This window comes from Numenius arquata, chromosome 1 (assembly GCF_964106895.1).
Source record: "Numenius arquata chromosome 1, bNumArq3.hap1.1, whole genome shotgun sequence".
NCBI lineage: Eukaryota > Metazoa > Chordata > Aves > Charadriiformes > Scolopacidae > Numenius > Numenius arquata.
In genome coordinates this window covers 8,861,918-8,879,908 of record NC_133576.1, presented here as the reverse complement: position 1 = coordinate 8,879,908, position 17,991 = coordinate 8,861,918, and the positions used below count along the sequence as shown (strand labels likewise).

General features: G+C 40.2%; 1 protein-coding gene across 1 annotated transcript in view; it reads right to left on the bottom strand.

Annotated features, from left to right (window-relative positions):
• Positions 1-17,991, bottom strand: part of SCUBE1 (signal peptide, CUB domain and EGF like domain containing 1) — a 211,982-nt gene that overhangs the window by 71,178 nt on the left and 122,813 nt on the right. The gene's annotated exons all lie outside the window — the stretch shown is intronic.

Genomic DNA, 17,991 nt, shown 5'->3' with positions numbered 1-17,991 from the left:
TGGGGCGATATTACAACATTATGAAAGCAATCTAAGTTTAAGCAAGACAACTGAAGCAAGCTCTCAAGGTCATCAGGGCCCATGTACTGGTTTTGACTAGTAAATCATTTCCACAAGTCATGATTTCTTGCTCCCCCCAAACTGGTGGTTTTATTCATTATATTTCGTTAGTGCTTTTGAACTGTCTTAGACAATAGGATGGGTTATTACATACGAAACAAGTTTAAAAAGAAAAAAAAAAAGTGATTGCCTTTAAAAGCAGAACCAAACATTCAGTCTGTTTCGTATCAGTCAATGTCCAGCTGAGGCTTTTTAAGGTTCATTTTTTTAAATGATGTTGCAGGCATAATGAACTTTAAAAAGCAGTAGAAAGCAAAGCAGAGTGCTAGACTTGGAACCGAGAATTTAAAATCCTTAGTTAAGAAAGAGTTAATGGAAAATGAACTACATATATCACTTTGACAAGAATCTACATGCCCAATCTGTTCTTACTGAACTACAAGCAAAAGGCATCTGGGTTTTGTCCACTTAAAGCTTTTTGCAAATTGAAAGGAGTTTGGAGTGGGTGGGAGGGCATAATTGAGGTCACTGAACCCATTCCAAGCTGTGTCATTGAAATTTCCCAGTGCTTGTAGTATGTAGAAGGGTGGCTGGGCAAACACAGGCAAGAGAAAGCTGCAATACTTCTGAGCTTTTACAACAGTGGGCAATGACTATTAGGTACCACTACATTAAAAAAAATCTTCAACTTCATTACAGAAAAAGCAAAAACCCCTCCCTCATTGCCATTATTTTCTGTTACTCGTGTGTGCACATGCGCACACCATACACACACATATGCACACATACCCACACACACATCCATAAAATAGATAAAAGGCAAGTGAAATGATTAACTTTGCTTTGATCCAGAGAATAGCGTGGATGTAAGGATGCCAATTTAGCACGTCAGTTTGAACTGTGCATTTATCTGAAAAGTATTTACTTCAGAGAGCAAGTCCTTTTAATAGTATCTTTTTCAGTTGCTCTGGCTTTGATTAAATTAAAATACCCCCCTGCCCCTCAAGACTGCCATTATTCTACTCGGCTCACCTCATTCTGGCTCTCCCTAAAGAGGCTTTGTCATTACTTACTCAGATTTACAGACTCCTATTGCTGAATATTCACAGTCTGTGTCACAATTGTACCCTGTGGACAAGGTCTGACAATAAGCTATAGGATATGCTAATCGGGAATTGCCTTAGAACAGTACATTGATCAAAAATTATTTACACAGAACAGAAAAGGCTTTATCTTTCAATTGGCTAGTACTAAAAGATTTTTATTTTAAAGTAGCCTCTGCTAATGCCCTCAAGATGAACTTAGACTGGCACTTCAGAGGGACTTCACTGCTCCAAAATAAAAGAAAAAAAAGTGTAACTTTTTTTTTTTTCCCTTTTGCACTGGCACAGACCTCTACATCAGATGTGGAATAAGCTGCTGGCACTTATGAACAAACTGAAAGCAAGAGGTTGGGCGTTAACAGCATGGGACAGAACTCTGCTGTCCATACACTCACACATGCTCTACTAGATAGATTTTAAATTTTTTATGCCATGTGTGCTATGTAATAACATCATGTAGAAGAAGCCATTAGTATACAAATGGATTTGCATATAACTGCCAGCAAGCACAGCTAACAAATGGATTGATGTGTTTTCTAGAACAGCTTTCTGAAAATGGAGCTGAGACTGCAGCTCCTTATTTTCAGGTGGAGATCTTGCTCACCTTAGATACGACTTGCAGGACCTGAACCTAACTGATTAAGTAATGCAGTTCTGATTTTCATTTACTCCCCTGGGAAGGTCTATTTTATAGACTTAGAGACTGACACTGCTGCTTGAAGATTTTTTCTGTAAATGACAATGCTGGCATTTCCATTTGTATGTGAATGTGTGTGTCCGTCCTCATAGGCCAACATATCAAATGATTTTATGTTTCAGAGAAGGAAAAAAGTTTCAGGTCATTTAAAACTTTTTTTTTTATTTATTTACTTGGGTACAGTTTAATGGTGGGATGATTTGCCAGGAGTAAAGAGTTAAGGTTAAAAACCAGGAAAAAGTGCTGAAGATGTACGTTTGGCATGGCACTGCGAAGAGCAGTAAATCTTACGTTAGCAGATTAACTTTGGCATATGAAGCGTCCTTTATTGCAGTTCATCAACACGAGATGAACATAAGCAGTAATATTTCTGCTTTCTGGATGACATCCAGTGCAAATGAATAGACACAACAATTTTTTTTTTCCCATGGCATGGATGACTGGATCTATAGGGTAAGGGTCATTCAGTGAACAAGAGTTATTTCTATGTATAAATAGAGGGAATCAAGCCAGCTTTTCTTATTTTCACAGAGATTTAGTAAAACAAACCAAAAAGGATAAATACCCTTCAACTTTCCTGGTGACTCTGACTTTAATACATGACAAACTTTAACAGAATGAAGATGCAAGTGAGCAAGAGGACATCTGACAGTACCTCTAACGTTTTGGGTAATCAGAGAGATGTATTGATGAAATTCCTTAAACTCAAGGTCGTGAGAAAACATTGGCAAAAGAAAGCAAACGTGAATAGCAGAATGTGGGAAAGAGGTATTACCATCTACATCAAATAGAATAGCTGAGGCCTGTATACAACATAAACCAAAGGGTGTCACCACCTGTGTTTCTGTCCAAAATTACTTCAACTCATTCTTCACCTCACCACTATCAAGCTTTAGTGTATATTTGAAATGCAAATAAAAGTTTTAGGTCTCAAATAGACAGCAGAAGCAAATTACTTTCAAAGGTATCGCATTGGAGAAGCTACACTTCTCCAATGTATAGAAGGTAAAGAATGGATGTTCAAAATTTGGTTCAGATCTTCATGGTGATATTGATCCTACAGATCATTTTCCTGTGTTTTTTTCTCTGTGAAAGGCAACCTCAGCATATTAATTCTTTTTCTTTTGGTTTTGTTTTAGTCTTTTTGGCATGTTTCTGATGTTTTTTGTTCTGATGAGGGCGCAGGCAAAGAACTGGAAGACACAAATCAAGCAGTGTCATGTAACCGATTCAGAAGCCATTTGCTTCTGAATTATGATAAAGCTCATCCTTTGAAACTATTAGACTTTACTGTGAATTTGAAGTGATGTTTGCAGCCCCACTTACATCCTTACTGAATTCCCACCAGAAAACTCAGACAGAAACAGGGACCTAAAGAAACGGACATCTATTTACATAAGACAATCTGGGACACGCTTATGTTGTGTTTTTCCACTGTAAGCTCCCATTTCTGGAATAATGTCTCATCTATCTGCTCCCTGGACCTATAGACAAGAAGTGACTAAATTACCACCACGCTATACTTATGGTTTACTCAATTAGGATATCTATTGTTTTAACAGTAGTCCATTGCACTATGGGATATGCACTGCTTCTGGATATTAAAATATCCCATTAAAAAGCATAAGCTTGAGCTGTTGGTCCTTCAACAGTGGATCGGGAATGTTGGCTAATTTACCAGGTGGTTACAAGGGTATTCAGTCCTTTAATATGTCACTAATATGCAAGCATTTAAGCAGTGAAAGATCAGTTCTCCAGGTTCCGGTTCTGAAATTTTTGAACAGAAGCAGAATCTCCACCAGGTGGTAATAGAGACTGGCCACTTCCTTAAAATAAGACTGACACCAGACAGGATTTATTTGGCTTTGAATACTATCAAATGCCTGAAACTTTGAACACGTGTCATGGTTTGGGAACATTTCTGAAATCCTAAATTTCAGCTTCTTATATGAAAAAGGTAAACAGAACCATTCAAAATGTAAGCTTCTACTCAAATCTGGGTTTTGGAAGTGGCCAATTATTTCATAAAGCCATTGAAAAACTGCCTTGAAGACAGTTGTCTCCAAAATTTCCCTCCAATTTTTGTGACTTCATTTTATCTCTATGATCAAAGGAACATGATGTGATTTTAACGGTATTGCTGAAAATCAGGCAAATCTTGGAATCTTGGAATCACTTTGGCAGCCAGGGTCAATGTGAACCAATATCCAAAACAATATTTTAGGAACTAAGATATGGTGCAAAGCAGAACAAACTTATATAGGTCTATGGGACTAGAAGAGATACATCTGAAGATCATACAGTAATGTGTGTCTTAGTGAGGTTACTCTCTATAATCTTTGATAAGTCACGAGGACAGGGTAAAGTTCCTGATGACTGGACAAGGTAAACATCAAGAAAGGCAAGAGGGGGGATCTGGGGAACTAGTGGCCAGCCAGCCTCACAGCAGACCCCTGTAAGTTTATGGAGCAAATCATCCTGGAAGCCATTTGCAAGCACATGGAAGACAAGAAGATGACTGGGAATGGCCAGCATCGACTTACTGAGAGCAAATCATGCTGGATTAATCTGACTGCCTTCTACAATGACATGACTTACACTGGGGATAAGGGAAGAGCTGTGGATGTTTTTCACCTTAAGTTTAGCAAGTGCTTTGACATGGTCTTCCATAGTATCCTTATGGCCACAGTGGTGAGAGACAGTATAGGGAGTGGAAAATCCACTGAACAGCTGGACTCAAAGGACTGAATCACTGTTATAAAGTCCAACTGGCAATCTGTCACTAGAGCTATCCCTCAGCCTCAGCTAGTGTTACTAGGGTCAATAATGCCTAACATCTCTACTAACAATCTGGACTATGAGACGGATGGCATTTTCTGCAAATTCGTGGATGATACCAAATTCAGGGAGTGGTCAATACATGGGAGAGCTGGGCTGCTATTCCTAGAGGCTTTAACAGGTTGGGAAAAATGGCCTGAGAGGAACATTACGAGCTTCAACAAAGGTACACCCAAGTCCTGCATATGGGATGGAATAATCCCATACAACAGAACAGGCTTATATTTGACCAGCTAGAAAGCATTTTTGGAGAAAAACCTGAGGTCCCTGGTGGACAAGTTGAATGAAAGTCAGCAGTGTTTCCTTAAGGCAAAGAAGGCTAACAACATCCTGGCTTGTATTAGTAAGAGTACAAGCAGAAGATCAAAAGAAGTCACCCTACCCTGCTATTCGGTGATTTGAGTAACAATATCTGCAGTGCTGTATCCATTTCTGGGCATTCCACTGCAAGAACATGAACATACTAGACCAAATTCAGAGGAGGTCTACCAAGATCAGGTTTAGGGGGCTGAGGCGTGTGATGAGTGAGGCTGAGAAGCTGAGAGCTGTTCAGCCTTAACAAGAGAATGCTCAGAGGAGATCTTTTTTCTGTCTACAGCTAATTAATGGGACAGTATAAAGAAGACAGAACAAGACTTTTCTTGGAAGTTCACAGTGGAAGGACAGGAGGCAACAAACAGAAGTCAGAATATGGGAAATTCCAGCTCGATACAAAGTAAAAAAATTTTAACCAAGAGAGTGGTGAAACACAAGAACGGGTTCCCAGGGACACTGTGAAATGTATGTCCTTGGAGATATTCAGAGCTCAACTGGACTTGGCCCTGAGCAACCTGCTATAGTTGCCCTTTCTTTGAGCAAGAGGTTAAGTTACATGAACTCCTGAGGTAACCCTTACAATTTACAGAAGTCTATGATTCAATGAAACTGATACACATATCAGAATACTAGACGGGAAGAGAGACAAGGGAAGTACCATAAACACAGCAAGCAGTACATCAAATTCAAGGTCACAGTTCATGTCTACTCAGTATCCTATTCAAGCTCAAGATCTCTTTGGAACCTGATACATTCATATCGCAGATACATATCTGATACATTTAGTATGGCCAATGATACCAAATTAGGAGGAGCTGTGGACTCTGTCAAGGTAGAGAGGCCTTACAGAGACATTGGGATAGACTACAGAGCTGGGCAATCTAGTTGTATTTCGGTCACAACAACCCCAAGCAATGCTACAGGCTTGGGGAAGAGTGGCTGGAAAGCTGCCTGGCAGAAAAGGACCTGGGGGTGTTGGTGGACAGCCGGCTTAACATGAGCCAGCAGTGTGCCCAGGTGGCCAAGAAGGCCAACGGCATCCTGGCTTGTATCAGGAATAGCGTGGCCAGCAGGAGCAAGGAAGTCATCGTGCCTCTGTACTCAGCACTGGTGAGGCCTCACCTCGAGTACTGTGTTCAGTTTTGGGCCCCTCACTACAGGAAAGACATTGAAGTGCTGGAGCGTGTCCAGAGGAGAGCCACCAAGCTGGTGAGGGGTCTAGAGAACAAGTCCTATGAGGAGAGGCTGAGGGAACTGGGCATGTTTAGTTTGGAGAAGAGGAGGCTGAGGGGAGACCTCATTGCCCTCTACAACTACCTGAAAGGAAACTGTAGAGAGGCAGGGGTTGGCCTCTTCTCCCAAGGGAATAATGACAGGACCAGAGGAAATGGTATGAAGCTGTGGTAAGGGAGGTTTAGATTAGATATTAGGAAGAATTACTTTACTGAAAGAGCGGTCAAGCACTGGAACAGCCTGCCCAGGGAGGTGGTGGAGTCACCATCCCTGGAGGTATTTAAGAAACGTGTAGACGTGGCTCTTCAGGGCTTGCTCTAGTGCCTGGGATTGTGGTTTGTGGTGGGGTGTTGTGTGTGAGGTTGTGGGTGTGGGGTTTAGTTGGTGGGTGCTTTTTTTTTTTTTTTTTTTGGGGGGGGGTTTGTTGTTTGTTTGGTTTTGTGTGTTGTGTTTTTTTGTTTGTTTGTGGGTTTTTTTTTTTTTTTTTTTTTTAATGTGGTTGGACTCGATGATCTCAAGGGTCCCTTCCAACCACTAAGATTCTGTGATTCTGTGATTCTGTATGAAATTTAACAAGAGCATGCGCCAGACTCTGCATCTGGGATGAGGTAATCCTGCTCATGCATACAAACTGGGGGACAAGAGGATGGAAAGCAGCCCCAAGGAAAGAGATCTGGGGGTTTGGGTGGATGGCAAGTTGAATATGAGTCAACAGTGTGCCCTGGAAGCCAGAAGGACCAATTTGTTCTGGGGTCCATCAAGCACAGCATCGCTAGTTGGTCAAGGGAGGTGACTGTCCCACTCCACACTGCACTGGTGCAGCCTCACCTTAAGTACTGTGTGCAGTTTTGGGTGCCTCAATTTAAGAAGGACATAGAATTACTAGAGTGTGTCTAGAGGAGAGTGACCAAGATGGTGAAAGGTCTCAAGGGCAAGACTTAGGAGGAGCAGATGAGGTCACTTGGCTTGTTTAGCTTGGAGAAGAGAAGGCTGAGGGGTGACCTCATGGCAGTCTACAACTTCATCAAGGGAGGCAATGGATGGAGAGGTGCTGATCTCCTCTCTCTGGTGACCAGCAATGGGACATGAAGAAATGGCATGACGCTGTGTCAGGAGCAGTTCGGATTGGACACTGAGAGGGTGGTCAGTCATTGGAAAAGGCTCCCTAGGGAAGTGGTCATGGCACCAAGCCTGTCAGAGTTCAAGGAGCTTCTGGATGATGCTCTTAGTCATATGGATTAGTGTTAGGTAGCCCTGTGAGGAGCAGGGTGTTGTAGGTGATGATCTCGCAGGTCCTTTCCAACTTGAGACAGTGCATGATTCTATAATATTTCCAACAGGAAATGTTCATGTTTCGAAAGGTAGAGCACGGAAGTGGAGACCTAAATTTCTTCCCTAACTTCCCATAAGCTGCTATGTCACCCTTGGCAAATTACTTGTGCTGAAGCTCAAATGAAATTTTGGGACATACAGGTCTCCTCATTTAAAATAGATGCAGTATTTCCTATACTCATAAGTTCTTTTGAAATTCATTAGCACACATGCTCTATACATGTAAAATAGCATTACTTTTATTGCTACCAATAGTACAGAAATTACTACCAATAGCATTGAAATTAAAAGCAAAACTTGACACTCCCCATTCTTAATTTACTTTTTGTCCTGATGATATTTATTCCTCTGTAAATGTAACTTTTTACATGGCTAAGAGAATTTAATCTTTTCTATCCACTCTTAAATTCCTTTAGATTGGCATAATACACAACACAATCAATATGAAAAAGCATTATAAAATAGATAGGTTGGTTTGTATTAACCTAGGTCAGTCATTTTGGATTGGCTTTAATTATGTTCCACTTAAAAAATTAATCCCATAAATTCTGGAATGTGTGCATATACTTGCACCTATATGCAAAACTCGGCTTTCCCAGACTCAATCAACCTGCTAAAACATTTGATATACTGTTTGGTGTAATAAAAATTTGCTTAAGATAGCATAAATTTTCAAATTATTCCCTTAAAAAATAAAAAGATTAAAAAAACCTAAATATGCTGTACATTGGTATAAGGAATGAAATGGACAAGTAACAACGTGATCAATCATGTTTTTGAGAAGACCTAAACCAAAATAAGCTTCTTTGGGTAGTAGACAAGAATTTAATTTCAGAAAGAGGCAAGCACTCTCTTTGCACTGTAAAGGTGTAAGCCTGTCCATCATACAAGAAGGCTGAGCCAGCTGGCAGTCACAAAGAGCCCTCAGGAAAAGATGCCGAATATAACTTGGGCTTGTACTATTACTGTCCAAAAGCACAAATGCCATTTTGAAGTCACTGCACCATTGTGCCAGCCACTGAGACACCAGTCAATGTAATATATTTCCACTATGTTGACCTGTGCTGCTGTATCCTGAGCAAGATACAAGACGGAGGAGAGCTATGTGGACCTCAGCATGAAGGATGATGATCTTAATTTCATGTTATGCCCAGAATGATGAAATAGAGAAACATAGCACTAGTGATCAACGTCACTTCCCTTTGTCAGAGCAATACGCAGCTCTTTTGCAAAGAGCCTTTAAGCGACAACGCATGAAAGCGTTACCCAGCATGGCAGTCTGAAGTCAAGAGGATCCAGAAAGCCCTGTTTGTTTTCCAACTCTTGATCATAACACAGTGACTAGAAAGAGCAGAGAACAACTGTAAATAAAGGAGCTGTTTTCAATAACATGCGTATGAACATGCAAAGAAGCCTTAACAGAAGATCAAAAGTGGCCTGCTATAGTGAAAACAAAAGAAATCATATATATAGTCTCAAATGAAAACGGAGAGGGAAGCCACTTAAGTCACCACCTACATTCAAGGAAGTCTTGCAGTAGCTGCTGTCTTGACCATCCATCTCTTTAGGAAAGCATGAGAGGGACAGTTAATGGCACCTTCTTCCACAGAAAAAGTTGCTCTTGGAAAAAATGAAATTAAAATATTCTTTATAGCTAATGATTTCCATCTCCTCTGAATCAGAGAGGAAGGTTAGACTGACCTCCTGTCTTAAGGCTTGTGCAGAGAAAAAGGATTTTCAGCAACAGGTAGGCAATAAAAGATAGGTTTGGTTACATCTGTAGGTTTATGACATCAAACTCCAAAGACAGTGAAATTTATGCAAAATTCTCACTAACTAATTAGTAATTAGTAACTGGTTTAAAGGTAATTGCTGTTGGAAACATGGAAAGGTAGGTTTGTGCTGATTCTCAAATTTAAAAGGCCATTGAAGTGCTTACTGCTGTCCCACGACACAAATCTGGGTAACGTCTGACTGTAGGACAAAAGGGACAAGAAGAGGTAGCAGTCCCCCAAAACAAAGAAGGTTTTCTAAGTTTGCCAGATTTCTGTAAACCATTTAGGTTGACATGGTAATCGTAAGTACAGCTGAAAGGAAGACATGAAAGGAAAAACACTTGTTTTCTCTTCCTAGTTCCTATGAGTGGCCAATTTATAACACTGACTTTAACTAGCAAGTTAAAGCAAACTAGCAATTCAACTGCCTTTCACTGGGGTCAGCAGAAACAGGGTGGTTCAGCTTTGCCCCCAAAATCTGTAGCACATTAGAGAAGTTTATTTTGAACCAATTTTTATGCCAGCCAAAGAGCAATCACTGATGGAGGAGTCTGGAGTTGTGAATTTAGGGTACCTATCGGATCCTATCAAGTAGGTCATAGCCCAAGCAAAGTTATCAGTACTTTAATACTCAGAGTGCAATCGTATCTACGTCTACACTTGGTCTGAATTTTGCACAAGATCTGAACACCGTATCTTATGATCAGAATGACTGCCTTAAATTCAGGGCTCAGACACATGAACAAATCATTCTTGATGTAACTGAAAGCTAAAGGTTCCAAGCAGAATGGCAGCTCTAGAGCACTCACTGTTTTAGCCAGTGCAACTGTGAGATATATGGATTACCTTAGACCATTTTTTCCTAATGAGGTGCCTGTGAATATTCTTTGGCAACTGGAGTTGCAAAAAGGGTTAAACTACAAGCAATCTCTGTTCCTCAGCAGATGTGCTGTAACTAAAGCTGTTGTAAACTGCTATGGTGTCTGAACCAAGAGATAACCTGTTTACCTATCCTAAACACATAAAAAATGAGTTGATTTCTCCGTGTTTAATCCACAGTGAAACACAAACTGACTCTCCAGGCTATGTGTACAGGACAGAAAAACTTATATATTTGAACAAGTGAGGACAGATTAAGGATATCTGTGAAAGCAAGCCAAATATCTGGCAATTGGTAAGTATGAATACTGAAAAGCTGAAAAAAGCCCTGTTAATGTTGATCATCTTGAGAGTTATCACAAGAGTTGCCATTCTCTCCTCATTTGCTTTATGTCCTGCACTGATTCCCAACAATTTTAACAGTACATTTCAGCAGAAATGAAATGCAGAACTAGTCCTAGATAGTGTGCATAGGATATCAGTGAGTGCTATCGTAAATACACTGGATTTATTTTTTGAAGTAAGATTTCAAAGGAAACTGCCAGGAATTGGATAATTCTTTTATGAAGGAAAAAGTACATACTCATGATGGTTCTTCTTTTGAGAAGGCCTAATCTTAAGCTATTAATTGCCATCATCTGTAATGATTCTTTGCATCACTGTAGCATTTTGAGCCCTCATAAAGTCCAACACCAGGACTCTGTTGTGCCAGCTACTATTAAATTACAGTTATGAAACAGTGATGATGCTAAGGTATTAGAGCAGTTCTATGGGAGGGCCAGATCCTGCTCAGCTGAGTGGTACTGTATCCCTCACCTTCAAGAAAGTTGAACTCATTCAGTTTAATACAAAAAGTATCTGGGATCAAATTAGCCCATAACTTGTATCTCCACTCTTCTCACACTCAAAAACGCTCTTTGCTCAGTCTGGCTCAAAGGTAGCCTATGCTGTCATCTCATCTGTTTCCTTCACGTTGGTATCACAGCACAATCCCCACCAAATATAGCTCTTTCTGAATTCCAGGTATACTGGGGTTTTGCATTGTATACTCTTAACGTTTATGTTACATAGGAGAATCTTACAAAAATAATTTTAACTGTCCCCTATCAGTGGCATGACTGCCGTATGCAGATGGACTACATGACCATGCCTAACAACAAAGACTATCTAATTGGAAAAACAAACCACTCAAAATTCCACTCAAATTCTGACCAAAATTACACAAATTCTGAAAGCCTGAAACTTGGAAAAGATTGAAACTTAAGAAAGGCATTTTTAAAAAAAATGTTCTGTTGATTATACAGATAGACTTGCCTTTACATAAGAGGGAATATGCAGTATAAGTAAGAAAGCGATGAGAGAGAGAACACACGATACGACTGCTGCTGCCATCCATAAAAAGAATTCTACTGCAAGCAGCCATATACTGAGGCGTGTGGTATATGGCATGAGATCAGGGTCCAAGGAGGGACCCAAAGGACAAGAAGCATAAGGAGAAACTAAACACACGACTAAAATATTTGAATTTTCACTTAAGTGAGAACTAGGTTATTCTCATGCAAATTCTGCTCCGTGGTGCTGAAAGGATAGAGAAAGAGCATTCAGAGGAGTATAATGAAAGAAACAAATAGCTGTGAACACATGAAGGAGAAACTGAAAGAGCTTCATATTCAGGGAATGAAAAAGGTGAGACAGAAAGGGTAACTTGCAGGATGTGGAATTCTTCACTCCGTTATGCTTGTCTCCTCATTTCCTTGCAATTTCATGATTGGTAGAATTTTATTTGCATGAAAATAGGATGAGAATTCTGCGCTGCCACATACTGAATGTGTGATGAAATGACGAGGTGAATCTTGCACTGAATCATGAATCCCGCAGCTCTCATTTCAGAAAAACTCGATTCCTCTTTAGGGAACACTACATATTTAGGGAATGTCACTTGATAGATTGGATCAGGTGTTTTATAAGCACCGGATGAGTACAGTCCGGTCCCTTAAAAACAGCACCACTGGTTGTGATTGTGATGCTTTTTCTAAATAGAGAAGCTGCTTTTAAGAAAAACTGAAATACTCTGAACATTGCGAAGGAGCATTATCTCCTGACCTTGGACAAATCCTTTCATTTAAAATGGAAAAGCAAAACAATGGGAGGTATTGGTAGGAATTCTGGATAAGGTCAGAGTCTTTATCATCAGCATAGGAATGAAGAAAAGGGATTTTTACAGGAAATAGCACACCATTCACAAACTCAATGAATAAAAGTGACGATAACGCGAGATGAAAGGATCTGCCCTTGGGAGTGAGAGAATGCATGAATGACCTCAGGGATTCCTTTCCCCTGTTTTCTATGATTTCATATAGCAAAGTAGAACTGACAGAAAGAGTTAAAGTGAGGTCTTGGTTTCACAGTAACTGAGTTAGAGATCCTCCTGGCAATACACCTGTTAATAATATGTTTTAAATGCTTTATTGATTAAAGCGTAAAAAGATTATGATGAATAGAGAGCAGCACACTTGGCTTTGTGACAGTGAGCATTTCTAAGTCAGATAAAAGCCATTCAGAGAAATAAAGACATATTTTATGTAATTTGAAAGAGTTCCTAGGAGGCAGGACAACAAAGCTAGGAACTGAAGTACATACTGAAAAGGTGCTCTTGGCTAAAAGTGACCCTTGGTGGGCTGTAACTATGATAGAAGTTAAATGCTTTGGAAGAACACTTGGAAACGAACACTAGCTTGTCCATCTCCCTGCTCTTAGAGACCGAAAACTGGGAGTAGGATCACCTGGAAACTCTCATTTTGTTTTAAAAGAGAACCAAAAATGAAATCTGCAGAATCTATTTTTAATTTGCATTGGAATAAAACAACCTAAGACTTTTGGAAATTTTCTAATGGAAAATCAGAGCTCATAATACTTTTTATTTCAATGAATTGGTAGTTAGGGCATTACATGCCATTTTAGAAACCCAGCTCCCATTTTCTATTCTTTTATGCTTATTGAAATGGAAGAATCCCAAGCCCTTATCAGGCTATCAGTCATCAATACTGGCCCCAAGGGTACAGCACCTTCATGAGACAATAATGAGTTAGTCTGACTTTACAGCACAATATTTCCCCTGAACATGGGTGGCAAATCACCATGGAAATGTCTTCAATGTAATTTCCTCACGCTTCAAATGAATGTTCTAACCAGACTACTGTGTACATTCTATCTCCCTGTTTCTGAAGATCATTCCAGGCAAAAGCACTGTGAAAATCAGAGTCTTGCCACAAAGCTTACTTTCAAGAAAAAAGAAAAGCTTTTGTCAGAAAACTCTCATCAGATTAAAGGATTTTTTAAGTAAAGAATGCACGGCTTCAGTAAGTTCTACATTTCTACAGGTCCTTCCTGAGCTGCAAGTGAGCTCAATATGGCTCTACCACAGAGTCCTGAAATCAGAAAATGGTGGATTTCCATATAAACTACACAATCGTGTCTTTTATACAGTAATTCAAGACAGAGGTTTGTCTTGGAGAAGTTATGCACAGTGAACCACCAGAGCAGAGATCTTCAGAAGACTGAAAGAATGACCAAGGAAGGTTTCCATATTGTTATAAGCATTGGTGACTGAGATGTCATTTCACACATGGTAGGAGAAAATCACTTTAATTATGAGGCTCTGGTAATTCTAGTTAACTTTGTGGATTCTGTTTTCCTGTAATCAAGAAAGAGTTGTATGTCTCTACTGAAAAGAAAACAGTGATTCAAACAGGTTAAGTCCTGAAACTTCTAACAAACAAAACACTGGAGGCAACAGCTGGGGTCAGGTAGGCACATTGGACTAGAAAGTCCACAAGAACAGTTACTCTATGATTCCGAAAAACATAAGCCATAACACCCCCTTGCTGTTCCACCAAGTAGAACCAAGTCTTCAGTAGAAAAGATTAAAACCCTGAAATTTGCAACGCGTCATAGGGAGAAGTGGAAGTAAAAAGAAGACTGCATACTAGAGAAATTAGAAGAGTTTTTATCTGTTATTCACATGTATGTTCATGCAGGGCATAGAACCTTGCAAGTTAAGACTTGAGATTTTTTAGCCTTAAGACCACACAGTCCTGTCTCATCAGTTCTTCTCAGCTCTGGAATCCCAAAAAATTTCCAGGTGAACTAGGAGAAAGAAGGGGAGAAGGGTGGCTGACCATACGAATGTGCATAGGGACAATACAACTCAAGTAAGTTACCTTGCTTTCTCCTCCTATGATTATCAATATGAAGTCCACACACTGGGTGTGTGCTCTCTGTAGTCCCTATTTAATGCAATCTACCTGAAGGTGGATCTTGATTCATCAGAAACAGGGAATGTAGAGGACTGCTCTGCTAAGACCTACATCATGCTCAGAAGCCTCTGTGAGGGGCAACTGCAGAACCAAGGATGGTGCTTCAGATGGCCTTTCTGCCTTAAACTCTCGGGGAGTATGTTCAGCTCACCTCTAATGGTTCTACCTCTGCTCATTAACAACAGGCCTGACACAATCTGTTACCTGCAGTGATAATCTGGGGTGGAAATGGCTATAGCTAGGTACTTTCTGCCACTGAGGCAATCAGGTGAGGGGTGCTCCTAAAGGATGCTTGATGTCCAGGGTGAATAGGGTAGTCTAATCCTTAGATAATTGTGGTTTAGGGAAAAATACTATATGGCTGATTGTCTGATGGCTATATGGCTCCTAAGATCAGATGACTCAAGATATATAAAGTTCAGTTCCACTTTAGGTTCAAATAGGTAAACCTAACGTAAGAAGGATCAGCTCTAAAGTTGTAAATCTCTCTATTTGATGTAACAGATGCTAAAATGTTTGCCTTTGCTGCAAATGTAATAAGTCATGACCATAAGCTCAAATTGTGCTTTTTTTTAAAATATGACGTGAGCAGCTCATTAAAATCCATTGTAGGTACTGGGCTAAAAATCTTCAGAAATCAAAACAGTTTTGACCAAGAGACAGATAAACACAGTTACCTTGGCTGATGTTTCTAGGTACCTTCAGGAGGCACAAGACCGGATGAAAGAGCTGACCAGCACACAGAGAAAGGAGTACTGGCATGTCATCAAAGTGGTGAAAGCAGGACCTGCACTTGTCATCTGCTAGTCTGAACTGGCCCTGGCTATCTGCTGCAATGTTTGACATCCTTGGAGCTGAACTGACAGTGGAAGTACTTTTCCAAAGCAAGCGCAAGGTAAAAAAATAAGAGATGATACTGTCCCATATAACATGCAGTAATATTCTCTGTCATGCTAATCCATGGGAGAAATGCCCAAATTGCCATTTCCACAGCTCACATCTCTAGTGATTGCTGCAGGGATGAAATTGTCTTACTGGACTGCACATTCAGCTCTCCATGCAGGTACCTGCATGCTCATTAAAAATGGCTGGAAGCCTACGAAAAATGGAAGAGGAGCCATCTGCAGAAGTCAAGTGATTCTTGTCACAACAGGGGAAAATGCAGAACCAGTGAAAATACTACCTTAATCACTGGTTATGTGCCATGAATATAGTCAGACCAAAGCCCCAACTGTAATAGGAAAATAGGGATGGAATGTAATATAGGTACACATATATCCCAGCCTGGCAAAGCTGGTCCTTGTTGGTGTGTTTTTCCAAATGACTTGAAGTGCTTCCTACACTACAGAAACAATCTAGGCAGAGGTTAACTTCAGCAGTAACAAAGTCCAAGACAGTTCCAATGCCCTCTACAGTTTATATAAGCACTTCAGCTGACAGGAGAATAATTTGTGGGGACCTTGGGAGCCAACTTCAAGGGAAGGGAAGGGAATTACATTCCTGTACCTGAGGTGGGCTGCAAATAGCCTTACTGACGACCCAAGAAGTCAGTGTCCAATGGCAAACCCTTAAGCTGTCCTGACACACAATGAGTTGAACACGTCTTGTGGAAGAACGAATTTCAGTGTAGAGTTTGAGTTTCTGAAGACACTTGTTGCAATGGTATTACTGCCATTTGCACCAGTATCCTGGCCTTAAATACACAAGGGAAATTACTGCATGTCCTTAAGTTCAAAATGGGCTCAATGTCCTGTTGCTCTTTGCTATACTGAAAAGAACTTCCTTTGCAACAAGAAGAAACCAACCTTATATCTTCTAGGGCCAGAGGAAGAACATTTTATTGTCAAATTGAGTTCTTAAAACAGTGATCTCTGAAGAACGGAAGAGGTGGATTGAAGGTGAGGGAGAGAAACGTAGCCTTTGCAGCTGTTCTGAAGACGCTTGGGCTCAAGCCCAAATGAACCTGACCCATTTGGCTACTAAAGAGTATAGGGAAGGAAATGAAACATGTTGAGAAATGGTCAGGCTCACCTCTTCAAAAAGTGCTGATCAGAAGATAAAAGCTAAGAAATGCACTTGATAGAACATCATGGTTGTGTCACTAAAGCACTTCAAGGATTCATGGAGTCTAGTAAGGCCTGTGATGATGACAATGTAGCAAGTGACCGCATTTTTAAAGACAATATAAAAAATACATCATAATTTTTGCCGATATTAAGAGTTGATGTAAAGAGTAGCCAAAGAGGAAAGCATTACCTTTGATTAGGAGATGATGACTTCTTGAGTCCGAAGACAGACAGTTCTGCAGTTCTAGTTCCTCAAAGAGGAATTTTTCAGCTGCCTGTCACATCTTTGTAAGCAGTTGACTTTTTTGTACTGAGGCAGCCCAGTGACATAACCAATGCTATAAAATCTATTTTTGTGTCCACAGTATCAAGCTCTATGTAAAAGGATGCGTCGGGATATCAACAATTGGTCTATAAAAACCCTGTAGCCTTTTCAAGTGAAAGACGGTGCTCAAGAAGAGAGTAATGTTAGGCCAGTGAGACTTGATAATTTACAATATATATAATGATAAAGCGCTAGACCACTGGATGACTCATCTTTACAGTTGTACACTGTGGGGCCACTGGACTTAGGAATTCTATGCAGGCTGCAATAGCAAAACCAGATTTGGAAACTGGATACAAGAGTAAAAGCAATTTCCATTGCTGAAGATGTGACACCGGACAAAAGATTTTGCAGAAATGTGTTTTAGTAGGATTGAGTGGAAATTCGGTACTTCTAAAGTTGTGTGCCCACACTAGAATGGCTTTCATCCAGGTAGGCAGGGCATGATAAGTGTTTCAAACTGATGCTGGTATTGGAGTAAACAATACGTGAAATGCATTAGCACACTCCTCTAATCAAGTAGGGTAGTCTCACGCTATGATGCTATGACAGAAAAAACTGTCCCAGCAAATAGGTTCCTGAGGAAAAGAAGGTAAAGGAAAGTGGGAAGGTCTCTGTGATTGCTCTTAAGAAATACACTGAAAATATTTTCAGAAAAAAATGTGTTGTACCATACAAAACAGAGATTTGAAGATAATTTTAAGAGCTGAAGGCAGTGCTAAACTAACTGCAATATAAACTATACCAGATGTTTAAGAAGACCTGAAGACACTGATTGTGTCCTACTGATTTATAGTAAGTGCAAGGTGTTTTGCATCAAGATGGATGTAAACATACCTTACAGATAATGGTAAGGCTCGGGTTTTAAATGCTTGGATCTGTGCACTTCTGCAGGATGAACGTACATGGCTCAATGACCAGTTTATAGCATCCACCACAGAACTCTGGCAGACAGCAGAACCTCACCAAAAGCCCACCTGGAGTACAATTAAGACTGCATTTCCTTCCACTCTACAATGGCAACGGCCCAGGGAGAAGTGAAGAAAATGTAA